Raw genomic sequence first — 14,755 nt, 5'->3', positions numbered from 1 at the left:
GGGTTATAGGGTTAGGGTTAGAGGGTTGGAGGTTTAGGGTTATAGGGTTATAGGGTAAGGGTTATAGGGTAAGGGTTAGAGGTTTAGGGTTATAGGGTAAGGGTTAGAGGATTAGGGTTATAGGGTAAGGGTTAGAGGATTAGGGTTAAGGGTTAGGGTTAGAGGGTTATAGGGTTAGAGGATTAGGGTTAGAGGATTAGGGTTAAGGGTTAGAGGATTAGGGTTAGGGGTTAGGGTTAGAGGGTTAGGGTTAGGGGTTAGGGTTAGAGAGTTAGGCTTAGGGGTTAGGGTTAGAGAGTTAGGGTTAAGGGTTAGGGTTAGAGGGTTAGGGTTAGAGGGTTAGGGGTTAGGCTTGTAGGGTTAGGGGTAAGGGTTAGAGAGTTAGGGTTAGAAGGTTAGAGCTAGGGTTATAGGGTTAGAGGGTTAGAGGGTTAGGGTTAAGGGTTAAGGGTAAGGGTTAGGGTTAGGGGTTAGGGTTATGCTTATATAATGAGTGAGTGAAAAAGATTCCTCACCTCTAAAGTGCTCAGTGTGGGCAAGGAAGGAGCAATAAGAACAGTATATTCCACAAAGCAAATATCAAAACATAATCAGATCAAATTTTATATAAAGTTCCTGAAGTACCGGACACAGAAGATGTGTGCATGCTTCAGGTCATGTGGTTTCACTCTGTACTATTTTACACAGATGTGTAATGACAGGGTGTTACATCTGGGGTATCCGGGGTATCCATGTCCTACGTGGTGTCTATGGTGTCCATGTCCTATGCGGTATCTGTGTCCTACGCAGTGCCCAGGGTATCCATGTCCTACATGGTATCCGTGTCCTACGCGGTGTCCAGGGTATCCGTGTCCTACGCAGTGCCCAGGGTATCCGTGTCCTACATGGTATCCGTGTCCTACGCGGTGTCCAGGGTATCCGTGTCCTACACAGTATCCGGGGTATCCGTGTCCTACATGGTATCCGTGTCCTACGCGGTGTCCAGGGTATCCGTGTCCTATGTGACTCCAGGGAAACATTTTGGTTGTGAATCCTGCTTCCGGTTGTGGTGACACAAGGATGTTTTGTTAATTAGCACATATCTGTCACCTTTACGCAGGAAGTGATGTGGGCAGTGATTTGTGATGTTAGCAGATTGATTTAGTTCTTCATGTGACTCCATGATCCGGACAGGAGGAAGCATCGATCCGGTCAAGGGCTGCCCTCTTCCCATCCAGGAGCAAATCCTCTCATATCTAATCACTCATATCTAATAATTCCCTCATATCTAATTGTCCGTGTTGTCAGCCCAGTATACAGACACACTTTCTCTCCATCACTGCAGGTCCTCTGGAAGTTTAGGGTTCCTCTCAGGAAGTGTCATGTGTGACGAATACATGGATTAAGATTCTCTTGCTTCCGGTCACACTAACGTTCTGTCACTCAGCCACTACAGTGCAGCTGTCCAGCTACGTGCGGTTAAGGCAACATGGAGGATCGGTTGAGATTCCTACAGTATCCTTACATTGGATTCTTCACCAAGAGCATGGACTGTGTAATATGTAATATGACCTAATATTCAGCAAATAGCATGAAATTCCCAAAACAGGTGCTCAGAGTCTTTAAAAAGATTTTTTTGTAGTCAAAAGTATACAAGAAAAATCACAAAAATGTGATATTTGCACGAAATTCCTATGAATAATCTGATCAATAGATGTCAGTACTCTTGCAAACCCAATTTTGTTGCCATAAAAGGTTTTTGATTTCACATTTACAGGAACAGATTGGGCTAAACAAGGATCCAGTGAGATCCGTGTACATACAAACATAGACGCCAGTGTCACCGTCACAAATCTCTCGTGAGACCTGTGACAGTCTCTCGCATTTTGAGAGGTCTGGATAAGAGCCTGAATGCACCTGTTTCACCAGCAGTACCATCTGCTGCTTTTGCCCAGTATAATGAACTGGCCAGTGCATCTACACCATGCTTATGTGTCTTATTCTTCATTACACTGGGATTAGCGACAAGCTCACAGAGACTAAGAGGCCTCATTGTATTGGAATTTCAAAGCATGAATTTCACTGGTTGGCGGCTTGACTATTGCAGAGTAAAGACCAGGTTTTGGACCTGCATGTGCTCTTGTTGAGTATGATCAAATCTAAAACACTACCTTGGATCACAGCTGCCTTACATGTCATGGATAATCCCCAGCTACTCTCTTAGCCTGACATATTGTATATAATGGCAGTAACGGAGGCACACTGGATGACATTTCAGGTGACGGGGGCTGGCCTGTGTCTCCTGGGCAGGTGATGGGCCAGCATTTTGTCTACAGGCACAGATGGAAATGCAGTCTCTCCATTTAAGGAACAAATGTGCGTCTGGTCAAACTGGCACTGCTGAATCATTGCCTGCTAACGAGTGAGATTCTTAGATTTGACAGAAATGGTTGTTTATGTGTATTTCTGGATCTCAAACAAGTGACTGACTGATAGTGTGATGTATTATTTAGTATTTTAGTTGATTGATCTCTAATTGCCTTCAGATGAGTAAGAAAGCCTAAATATATTTGTTGTTTTTCCTCTGTGTTCCGTCAGATCTGAAACAACACACCCTGTGGTGGACAGTGTCGATTCACACCTGAAATGTGTTGTGCAAGTAGATCCCATTTTAGGTCACCAATGGCGTGTGGACAGTGTGCTCAGTAAGAAAGCCAAATTTAAATAAATGAAAACTGTAACAGTCCTTTATGGGCATGGTCAGGTCCTGCACGGGCGTGATTAGGTCCCACACAGGAGTGGTCAGGTCCTGCATGGGTAAAGTTCTGCTCTTATAGAGACATGTAGTACAACATGGCTCATCTTCTACATGTGAACTGAAGGTGTTGTGTCATTATTGTGACATTGGGAAAACCAGGGTGTGCTGTGGTCTTTAGGGTTTACCATGGGCAGACTCAGTCCTTCCTCAACCTTCAGAAAGCAGAAGGCTGAGCACCATTAGCTCTGCTGTGCAGTGTTTCTTCTGTTTCAGGCTTACATGCCTCTCTGAGAGCCGTGCTGGCCCAGCGCCATGGACACAGCCTGCTGCTGTCTCAACTCCTCATCTTTTTTACTGTAAATATGATGGCTCCAACCACACTTCAAAAAAAAAAGCTAGTTATTTGTGTAAGAGCAAAATGGGTCCTATCCACCTATAAATCTGGTGCAATGTTTGTGCAGGTGTTGAAGCTGCATTGTCTGGTTTATTAAATTATGATTTACAGAACTTGCAGATACAGACAGACCCAACCCCCCCCCCCCCCCCGTACACATGCTTGTTTTATTACTGCGATCTGGTACTATTTGATCTATAAGTTTAACAAGAGCCCCTGTATGTCCAGATGGTTAGAAGTCCTAACCCACCACCATAGACCCTAGCAGTAAAGTATCTGAGCTAATTTGTGTGTCTCTGTGTGTGTGTGTGTGTGTGTGCTGCATTGAGTGCATCTGCCTTTAGGTCAAACTTCATCACAGAATTTTTGTTCTTAAATTGCTTTGTTAGTGCTTATGTAGCCAGAGGACTGCGAAAGGACGTCCTCTTACTGAACAGATGGGACGGTGCCAGGTTCTGTTGGAGCAGGAACTCTTTACCCTAACAGCAAAGACACAGGCTGTGCTTAGAGCACTCCATGATTCGTTTATCAGAGCTAACAAGAAGACAAAGTTGCCTTTTGATTTTCTCTGTGATTTTGCTTATGTACTCAGAGCACTATATCAGAAACACCTGCCTTGTACCACCCTCTCTGGTCACATCTAACACAGGCCTGTGAACAGTTAGACTGTCCTGTTGATGTGCACACTACACCACCTTCTACAGTGCTTAGCACTGACCACGCTACTGAGCACAGGATCACTGCTGATGGAACATTACTGAGGGATCATTCCCTAAGACTGGACCGTTAAAGTGTTTGATATTCAGCAGATAGGTTTAATCTGACTGAACTCCTAAAGGGTTTGGAGTTCAGGTTTAATCAAAACAGCTGGACTACTCACATACTAATGGAGCACGTATTGCTATGTTGCATTAGTATTTGGACATCCTCCCACACCAGACGACTGTCTCAGACTGCTCGGTTCTCTCGGAGGGGGGATGTGTTCTTTGTGCAGGTGTCAGGCAAAGAACCAATTACCTGGAGAGGTGTTCCGGTCCAACGAAATATCATTGTCAGCTTGTCACAGGGAGTGAGATAACTGAGGATGAATGAAGACAAATCCCCAAAGTGGCACAACAGACTTCTTTCTGTTCTTCTTTCACCTCGTCGTTGTCTCCTGTGGACTCTGATAGGAGGCCGTAAACACCGGTGATCATATTTCGTGGGCTTCCCTGATGAATGAGTTGTGTGGGGTGACTTGATAGGACATTTTATTCATTCGGAGGAGACTTGACACTCGCTGCACTGGTCTGCCAGTGGAAGCAGTGAAACTGAAGCTGATCGCATCAAAGCTAAAGGGCTATAGCATGAAGACAGAGAAAGGCAGAGTAGATTACAGGCCGTGAGATAAATCAGATGCGTGGTGACTGGTCTCCTCTGCCTGTGAGCACAGAGCTGAGTGACTGACAGATGGGTTTTAGATTGCCTTTATCATCGTAGTGAGAACGTAATGCTGTCTGCTTTATGTGCAGACACTAACAGGATAAACGGATGCATCGAGTTTAATATTTCATTGTTTCATTGAGTGAAAAGGTCAAAGAAGAATCTCTGATGGAAGAAATAAGACGTTAAGACATTATTTATTTTCTTTCTGTTATTGAATTAGAGCTACAAAATGAAATCAATAGAAGTCCTTTCATATGAGAATGTTGTGATGGCATGGAGTCGATTACCCGTAATTATTTTCCAATGCAGGAAACTGAGGTTTGCTTAAAGACTGACTAGGGGTGTGTGCGAGTAGGATATAAACAAGATTAAACTTCCCCATTTGTTGTTCTGTCATGCATATTCATTCACCTTATGATCCACAGGCTTAATGGAAGTGTATAAAGTCTCTTTAGTTATTCGTTGTAATTTCTGGAGTTGTTGAGGCTGTTTTGAAGTCAGTGTTTTGTTTCTTAATAAAGAGCTTCTGAAGTACACATGAAGAATGACTAAAGATTACCACCATTAGACTATTACCACTATAAGACTAAGATTCTTATCACCATTAGACTATTATCACTATAAGACTATTATGACTATAAGACTATTACCACTATAAGACTAAGATTCTTATCACCATAAGACTATTACAACTATAAGACTATTACCACTATAAGACTAAGATTATCACCACCATTAGACTATTATCACTATAAGACTAAGATTATCACCATTAGCCTATTACCACTGTAAGACTATTACCACTATAAGACTAAGATTCTTATCACCATTAGACTATTACCACTATAAGACTATTATCACTATAAGAATATTACCACTATAAGACTAAGATTCTTATCACCATAAAACTATTACCACTATAAGACTATCACTATAAGACTAAGATTATCATCACCATTAGACTATTACCACTATAAGACTAAGATTCTTATCACCATATGACTATTACAACTATAAGACTATTACCACTATAAGACTAAGATTATCACCACCATTAGACTATTATCACTATAAGACTATCACCATTAGCCTATTACCACTGTAAGACTATTACCACTATAAGACTAAGATTATTATCACCATTAGACTATTACCACTATAAGACTATTATCACTATAAGACTAAGATTCTTATCACCATTAGACTATTACCACTATAAGGCTAAGATTATTACCACTATAAGACTAAGACTATAACCACTTTAAGACTATAACCACTTTAAGACTATAACCACTTTAAGACTATAACCACTTTAAGACTATTACCACTGTAAGGCTATTACCACTATAAGACTATTAGAAATGTTTACTTTACTCTTCTAATAAGTTGGTGATTTAACCAAATGGACTTTCTGCTCTTCAGTTCTGAAGACACCATGTAGGTAAAATAACTGTGACTGACTAATGGAAGATTGTAGAGGTCACAAGGTCACTGTGCTGCTGATCCTAACAGGTGCAGGGAGGCAAGACTGCAGTATCCAGTGGACACATTAATAACTCTACAGTTTCATATCTAGAAATGTTGATGTTCATTAAGTCAATTTATCAGGATTGTGTAACTGCAGCTGTGAGAGAAACAGAGAAGTGCAGAGCAGAAATGTAAACATGAGAGTGAGAGCAGCACACCTGTGCTCATCAGTTATGACCCCCCCGATCTGAGATGAGGTAGCATGTCATACTCACCTGAGCGTGGCTGGACCCTGGTCAGTTATTGACTCGTTAGTTATAAACTAGAGGAAGTTTGAGTACAACGGTGTTTTACTTGGCTACTAACTGTTTAGAGAACACAAAAGGATAAAAACTTTGTCCATCAAATGCTGTGCACATCATTTCTTGTTGCTATGCAACAGGATAAAAATGGTGCCAGCTTAACAATTTCAATATTTCAAGTTGACTTGTTCACTTGATTGATTTCCAAATGGAATAAACAGGACAGCTAATAAACACACAGTTAGACTTCACTTGGTGTTTCCCTAAGGCCTACCTTGAGATAGGACCCATCTCTCTCCCTCTGTCTGTCTTCTCTCTCTCTCTCTTACACACATACACACACACATAATTATTGTAAGCAAATTCTCCATCTCATCTTCCAAACTCATGTTGATTTTCAGCCAGAGATGTCTGTGAGGTGACGCAGACACACCAGCTCCAGCTGATCTGGGACCAGTCCTGAGCTGGTTCTGTCCCCAGCCTCATATTGGGTCCTTCTAGATCTGTGTTTGCTCACAGCTCTATCTTCTCCTCACTATATACCATGAACAGCGACAGCAGTGCTGGGCCTCCTGAGAGCTCAGTGACTGACCTGTACACACCAGGATGGTGTTGCACTAACCTGCACGCTGTAAAGACGATGTGCTACGATGGTGCATCTCCACTTAAACAGCACTCGGTTACACAGAGCCATGGGTCCAGTGTTCAGCACTGCGGCAGCTCAACTCAGCGCAGGCTCATAAATATCTGTATTGTAACAGGACCTGTCCTCTAGGACACTTTCTCTTCCTGCGTCTCTCTTCCTGTGTCTCTCTTTACCTTTTTCCTTTGGAAGAACATCCAGTCTGTGAGGGTCTTCTACTGTTTTTATGTAGCAAACACTAATGAGTGTTTTTTCTGAAATATATAAAAGAACTGCCACCTTGTTATCACCTATTAGATTATTTTTATAAGATTCTTGTGTAATAAGCTTTTTTTGGTAGCTTGTATAGTTTAATATTCAGTATATTATTAAAAGTGTTTTGTGGCTGTGTGAGTGGTGAGCTGTATATACGATCACCATCTCCTTACTCAATAAGGTTTCTTTCTTTGTTGACCTCAGACTTCTATTTCTCTATTTCTGTGTTAATATGAACGTTTTAATTTCGTATTGCTGGATCTCCGTGTTTAATTAATGTTTCACAGTTGTAACGGCCTGAGTGCTGCAGAGCGAGGAGCAGCACACACAGACTCCCTCGACGGTGACAGATGGTTAATAACACACAACGAAGACAACAGCACTCACATATGACATGAACATGAACAATGACTGACAACAATGCACACACCAACAAGGGTTTAAATGCAAACATAACGTGACTAAACCAGATGCAGGTGTGTTCTGACAAGTGGTCGTGGTTACAAATAGGATGAGTCAAACAGTCAAGGAGAAACTCTCTCTGCACGTGGCGGGTCGTACCCCGTGATCTGTGAGAAGGGGAACGTTCTGTAACAGTTATACGTTTAACTACTTGGAGCTTCTGGGATGTCTTGTAGAGAACACGAGAAAGTCAAAGGTGGGACATCCTCCAATATCAGCAGCTGCTCCCAGCTTGGAGACCGAGATGAGAAGGGTTGCATTCAGCGCTCTGTTCCAAATACAGATACACATGTCCAGAAAAACACCACTCTTCTATGTTCTTCTACGTTCTTCTGTTCCTCATATCTTCTGGTGTTGTGTTAAGGTGCTCAGTGCAAACAGCTGCTTTATATTCTACACTCCTGTGGGATTTGACTGAACTGGGAATGCAGCAGCAGCATCTTGCAGTCTACCTTTAACTCCCAGATTTACCCCGCAGACCAGAGGTCCCTCAGCATCCAGCCTCACACACTAAACACCTTTTTTTGACTAAACACCTTTTTTCAACCAAACAAATACTATGCCGCTGATAATTGCGTAAAAAGGAAATTGTTTACTATTTACAAGCTCATATTTTGTTATTGGAGCGTTTGCAAATCTGTTTAAAAGGATATATTTTTTGGTGTGTTTTTCTCTGATTTTGGGTGTGTTTGGATGTGTTTGGGTGTATGTTGGGGTATGTATTTGGGTGTGTATTTTGGTGTGCTTGGCTTACGACAGCCACACTGGGGCTGGACTGATCCTGACATTCCCAGTGTGTGGTTTGTTGTTGTTGTTTTGTAAGATGTTGCCACCACCACTTTGCATTATAATCAGCCTGTTTTTGTTCTCCCAGGCACTCTAAGTGTGTGGTGGGGTGGTGTGTCTAAGGGGCCTTGCTTAGTGTGACTGGGCTGGAGTAATTGCACTAATTATACGACAACGCGACCCCCAGCACCTCGGCCTCGTCCCAGTCCATGTGGGAAGTATAAGAGATTCATACACAGCTGAATGATTCAAGCTCAGATAAAGGTCTCGCAGTACTTATCAGAGGCCCTGCAAACCTAATCCCCTGTGCTGAAGGCAGCACTAGCGCATTACGGACAGATACATTTCCCCTGGAAACACTCCCCCCACCCCGTGTGTGTGTGTGTGTGTGTGTGTGTGTGTACGTGTGTACATGTGTGTGTGTGTACGTGTGTACATGTGTGTGTGTACGTGTGTGTGTGTACGTGTGTGTGTGTACGTGTGTGTGTGTACATGTGTGTGTGTGTGTGTGTACGTGTGTACGTGTGTGTGTGTGTGTGTGTGTGTGTGTGTGTGTACGTGTGTACATGTGTGTGTGTGTGTGTGTGTACATGTGTGTGTGTGTACATGTGTGGTGCGTGTGTGTGTGTGTATTGATTGGCCAGCTTCTGAGCTGCTGTGTGGTTTGGGCTCTACACCAAAATCAGCAGCACTTCTGACTCTTTATATAAGAACTTCAGTATGAAGTCTGACACCAAGCTCTTCAGCGGGATCACTGACTCTCTTTAACCTTGTTGGTTTTGGTATTGAAACATTATTCAGTTCTTTATCCCAAACATTCCCCAGTCAGTGGCACTATGCTGATTTAACTAGTAGTTATTGCCATTGGCTCCGCCTGTCATGTATCTGTGACCCTTACTGGCCTGAACAGAATGCTCAACACGTCCGTGTTCATGTTATAAGTTGCATCACTTTTAAATTCAAACATTACAGGCTGCAGGCAAAAACAACCCAAAGATGTTGTAATGTGAGCCAGAAACAGGATTCATTCCAGCGAGGGACAACTGCTCATGGCAAATGAGATGGAGCTGACTTTCAGTGGAAACCAAATGTGTAAACGTTCACTTGTATTTTCCACAGAAATAAACTAGCAGAATCCAGCAAAACCGCTGCTATGAGGTGAAACCCGTTTTTGTGATGCCATGTTTATCTTATTTAATTGTGTTTTACAACACAACCCACATTTTGCATTCAACAGACAAAATTACAAAATGTCTGAAAAGTTATTTTCCGGTTTTAATCTTTGAGATTGAGCACAGTACAGGTTTTGACCACTCACTAAAGCAGAAGGATTCATATTGATGGCTTGCACACCCACCACTGGAGGAGAAAGACATACCCATTTTATTAGGTGGACCCTGTTTTATGCATTTTTGGAATTCATGACGAATACTAAAGTAAGTTACACAGTTAGGGAGCCACTCCCACAGTGAAGGAGCCACACCCACAGTGAGGCAGTCACACCCACAGTGAGGGAGCCACACCCACCCACAGTGAGGGAGTCACACTCACAGTGAGGAAGCCACACCCACATTGATGGAGCCACACCCACAGTGAGGGAGTCACATCCACAGCGCCACAGGGCAGTGAGACAAGCTGGGTGGAGTGTTATCTGTTGCGTTAGTGTAGAAGCAGCAGGTGTGCAGCCCTTACAGCAAATGACCAAAGATAGTAATATTTTAGAAAGTAAATATACTAATATTTTTTAGAAATTTAGACCTACACTTTATTTCTAGACAGCGACCAGCACTTGAAAGCATCTGATTTTTTGGTAGCCCTCATCATAAGCCTCAACATCCAATTTTTTCTTCTCAAAATCTTGCCAATGAAACAGGAGCTTTTTGTCCTGCTGGGTTTGGTGGCAGACGCTGCATAATGGAGATAAGACGCTCTCTTCTCTAGAGTTCACACAAATGTTGTTCGCATCATAGATGCAGTTCAGTTAATCCTCTGGCACACAGCACATCCCAAGCATGTGTCTGTACAAGCCAGTGGCAGCCACCATCTTACAGTCGAGCACAAACAAATGACTTCACAGATTAGATGTGCATAAAGTTGCCTAGTCTGGATGCGATGCTGTGTGTAGCAGCCAATAGATCACCATGGGAACTTTCTCCAGCAATACTGCTCTCTCCTGGAGCTGACAAATGGCTCCAAAAACCATTGTAGAAAACTGAAGAGCTCACAAAACAAAGCATATTTTGCTAAATTATGACATCACGAAAATATATACTCCAGAGAGTACAGAAGGGGACAGCTAATGTTTGTTGTTGTGGTGGAAATAAGAGACAGAAGAGTCACTCTGTCCTCACGCAGTGATCAGCATCCTCACCTGGCTGTTATTTTTAGTTCATCCTGTAATCTCTGAGTCAGTTCGTTCTGTAATCTGTGACTCAGTTGTATTTGTCTCTGATCAGTCAGACTTGTAATGAGTCAAAAACAAGGAATTGGTGAACTTGCTTTTTCTTCTTTCTTTTTTTTTTTTATGGTAAGGGTACCGTTTCCTAACTGCAAATCCCAGTAAACCCCGGTAGCCTGATCAGTGTGACTGCTTCTTCTGAGGCTGTGAAATATAATTACCTCTTAAATCATTAGTGTTTGTCAGTTGCCATTTCAGAGCAAAGAAAGAGCTGTGATTAGGTGACAGAGAAAGTGTGGTGAATATCACCTTCAGTGTGTGTGTGTGTGTGTGTGTGTGTGTGCATGTGTGTGTGTGTGTGTATATGCGTGTGTGTGTGTGTGCACGTGTGTGTATATGCGCGTGTGTGTGTGTGTGTGCACGTGTGTGTATATGCGCGTGTGTGTATATGCGCGCGTGTGTGTGTGTGTGTGTGTGTGCGTGTGTGTGTGTGTGTGCGCACGTGTGTGTGTGTGTGCACGCGTGTGTGTACGCATGTGTGCACGCACGTGTGTGTATGCACATGTGAGTATGCATGCTTGTGTGTGTGTGTGTGCGTGTGTGTTTGTCTGAGTATGTATGTATGTGTGTGTGTGCACGCATGTATGTGTGTGTGTGTGTGCGCGCGTGTGTGTGTGTGTGCACACGTGTGTGTACGCATGTGTGTATGCGTGTGCACGCGTGTGTGTGTGTGTGCACGCGTGTGTGTATGCACGTGTGTGTGTGTGTGTGCATGCTTGTGTGTGTGTGTGCGTGTGTTTGTCTGAGTATGTATGTGTGTGTGTGCACACGTGTGTGTGTGTGTGTGTGTGTGTGTGTGTGTATGCATGTGTGTATGGGTGAGTGTGTGTGTATGCATGCTTGTGTGTGTGTGTGTGTGTGCTAAATGCTAAACATGCTTCTAAAATGTCCCTTTACCAGAACCAGAGAACATTAATTTGATAAAGACATTCATGGAACTGTAAGTGTGTGTGTGTGTGTGTGTGTGTGTGTGTGTGTGTGTGTGTGTGTGTGTGTGTGTGTGTGTGTGTGTGTGTGACTGTCATGCTCCTGGAAATGCAGGCAGTTCACTGTGAAATGAGTTTGGAATCAGGGCAGCGATGGTATAGCAGTAGTGTCATGGATATGCGTAGCTGAATAAACAGGCTTGTTTTAATGTGCCGTTTCTTGAGTCTTCAGGTTTATGTTAGCACATCTGAACCTTGCTTGCAGATTTTCATATATTATGAAACAGAAGTGAAACCTTCACATGTTCCCGCAACATGGACACCAGTGCCAGGACTCAGTTCAGCCATTAACACTGAATGCCAATAATACATAAGTCATCATTTCTTTAATGTTTAATCTTTAATGTGCACAGTTGCAATGTACATTCCCTTCATGGCCTCTGCCAGATGCTTTATGTGTAACTTGAGATAACTTGAGAAATTAAAGGAATTCCATTTCCCAGGGTGACACTGCTCACAGCTCTCTAAATGGAGATACTGCCGGGCCAGTCGCTTCCAGTCTGCACACAGAACAAGAAACCTCAAAAGGGTTTTAATGTTAATGTGATGTCTTTGCAAATTAACAGGTATTACTTTGTGCACACTGCATGTAATCTGTTATTTTGTGTAAGTTGTGTAAGTGTTTGTATGTTGTGTGACCACTGAACAGTTTGGCTAGCGTATGTACCCCTGGACCCTCTCAGGAAGCCTGCTGTGTTAATGTGTTCGGGAAACAAATACGGGTATAAATGCTTGACTCTGCACATTGCTGTCAAACAAGTACCTGATCTGAAACCTCCTCTGAAACTCAGTCAAACCCCATAGTCCAGCTGCTTTTCTGATCCCAGATCAGATCAAAACATTCACTCCTCTGCTGCCTCACTGGGTTGCAGTCACATCGCCTGTACCTTGTGTAGGTGACAGACCTCAGAAAAGTGGTTGTGTGTTTGTGGTATGATGTGTCGTGATTGTAGTAGAATAATGATAACGGAGAGTGCTGTTTTAGGTTTGAGACACACACTGATGTCAGTGGCACTTCTGAAGATTGTGGATGCTGCTTTAACGTGTTCATCGTCTGGATTGTCATTGGTTGTGAGGAGTCATTTCATTATATTATAATTTTCCAATCACTGATGTATAGGGAAGTTAATTTTGAGAGTGTAATAGACTATAACACAAACATTGCATAACCTTACTGAATTGTTAGAAAAGATGCACTATTTCATATTTCCTCTCTGCTTTCCAAGGAAAGATGAGAGAATATTCCAACATTCCTCTATTACTGCTCTCTGTGTTAAACCCACATGATTAATGGGAACGTTTGTATTCAGTGTGAAACAGCAACTCTTAATTTATGAGCTTTCATTGTGGTGACTTTGTTGTGTGTGGCGCAGCTCTCTGGCCAAATGACCCCTGACCCTGGTAATAAATCTGCTCTCCGTAACGGGATCATTTGGAATTAAAACTGGAGGGATTATTGCAGTTGTACGTAGAGACTGTGGAATTGCTTAAGAATAAATTTGGTAATACATGTGACATGCTAACCACTGGTAGAGCTAACTAACATTTATTCATTGGGAAAAAAATAATAATGAAATGAGCTGTCAAACTTGTATAAGGTTTGATTAAAACTTTGGCACATTTAAGTCCAATAGCCTTATTAGAGATGTGCTACCATATGACTGCCCCTGCAACACCTCTCCTCTGTCATTTCACAAAAAGAGAGCAGTTGAATTCCGGTTCAGTTCCAAATTATTTGCATTGGCTAAATTGTACCTGGTATATTCATGCCAATAAAGTTAGCTTGAATTGAAAATGACTAGAGAGAGAGAGAGAGAGAGAGAGAGAGACAGACAGAGACAGACAGAGAGACAGAGCGAATACTCTTTTTTTATTTCTCGATGAAGCTGAAGTGAGAGGTGTGTGATGAAGGAGGAAGGGTCCGATCTGACCTCAGACCAGTGAGGAATGAGGCCAAAGCCTCTCCACTCATACTGACACCTGGTGGCATTGGATTGATTGGAGGTGACTCACTGTTGACAGCACAGGTGGGGTGAGATCGATATCCTCATTCTGGAAAGCATATGGAGCAAAGCTCTCATGCAAAGCTTCAGTCTGTGGTAATTAGTGCTGGTTTAGCTGGACACTGCTGTAGAGAGACAAGCAGAGACACACCCAAGACAGAGAGAGAGAGACCGAGAATGAAGAGATGAGAGATAGGGACACCAAGGAATTGGAGAGACGCGCTGAGGACTGCAGAACTACAGATACCCCACCCACTGCAGAACTACAGATACCCCACCCACTGCAGAACTACAGATACCCCACCCACTGCTAAAGTGTAAAGTGTATCAGTATGTCATCTATAACGGAGGTTTGATGTATGCTATTGTTTAATAGTTTAATGTAAATGTGTGTTGTAATAAGTTTGTTAGCATGTTCCTACTTACTCATGGTTTGATTCTGCTTCCCATTTCCCACTTGGCGATAATATGTCTTTCCAGTTGGAAACTTTTATGGATTTGTCAGTAGAGCCTAAAGGGTGTTTGATTTGTCTGGAAGAGCTTCACCCACATCAAGTAACACAGGAGTCCACACCATGCAATGGTCTCAGTAAGTCTGCAATTCCAGCTCGAGTAGTCAGTGAACAGCAGTGAGACATTGACATGCCAGTGGTCACATGCAGTCAGTCCCAGATAGGTGCCAATAACAAAGAGGGGAGGGTTTGTGTGGACAGCTGGGCCAATGCCATGGTCACATGGCCCTTTTAGATAAGCCACAAGGTATGTCACGTAGAATTAATACCTTAACCACCAGACGAAGGCTGACTGAGCTACAGGCTACAGTTCACCCCCCCCCAT

At 42.9% G+C, this 14,755-nt stretch overlaps 1 long non-coding RNA gene across 2 annotated transcripts; it reads right to left on the bottom strand.

The window, feature by feature from the left end:
- Positions 1-12,252: 12,252 nt before the first annotated feature.
- Positions 12,253-14,544, bottom strand: LOC113586264 (uncharacterized). Of its 2 annotated transcripts, XR_003411590.3 has the most exons (3): positions 14,345-14,544; positions 13,929-14,043; positions 12,253-12,415 (listed from the first exon to the last, which is right to left on the bottom strand). It is a non-coding gene; the product is annotated as an uncharacterized LOC113586264 (long non-coding RNA). The 2 variants fall into 2 exon arrangements; XR_003411591.3 differs by lacking the exon at positions 12,253-12,415 and having other exon boundaries at positions 13,767-14,043.
- Positions 14,545-14,755: the final 211 nt, after the last annotated feature.

This window comes from Electrophorus electricus, chromosome 17 (assembly GCF_041902795.1).
Source record: "Electrophorus electricus isolate QZ-2024a chromosome 17, ASM4190279v1, whole genome shotgun sequence".
Taxonomy (NCBI): Eukaryota; Metazoa; Chordata; class Actinopteri; order Gymnotiformes; family Gymnotidae; genus Electrophorus; species Electrophorus electricus.
Note: the sequence above shows the minus strand (reverse complement) of the source record. Positions and strands in the feature narration are given on the sequence as shown.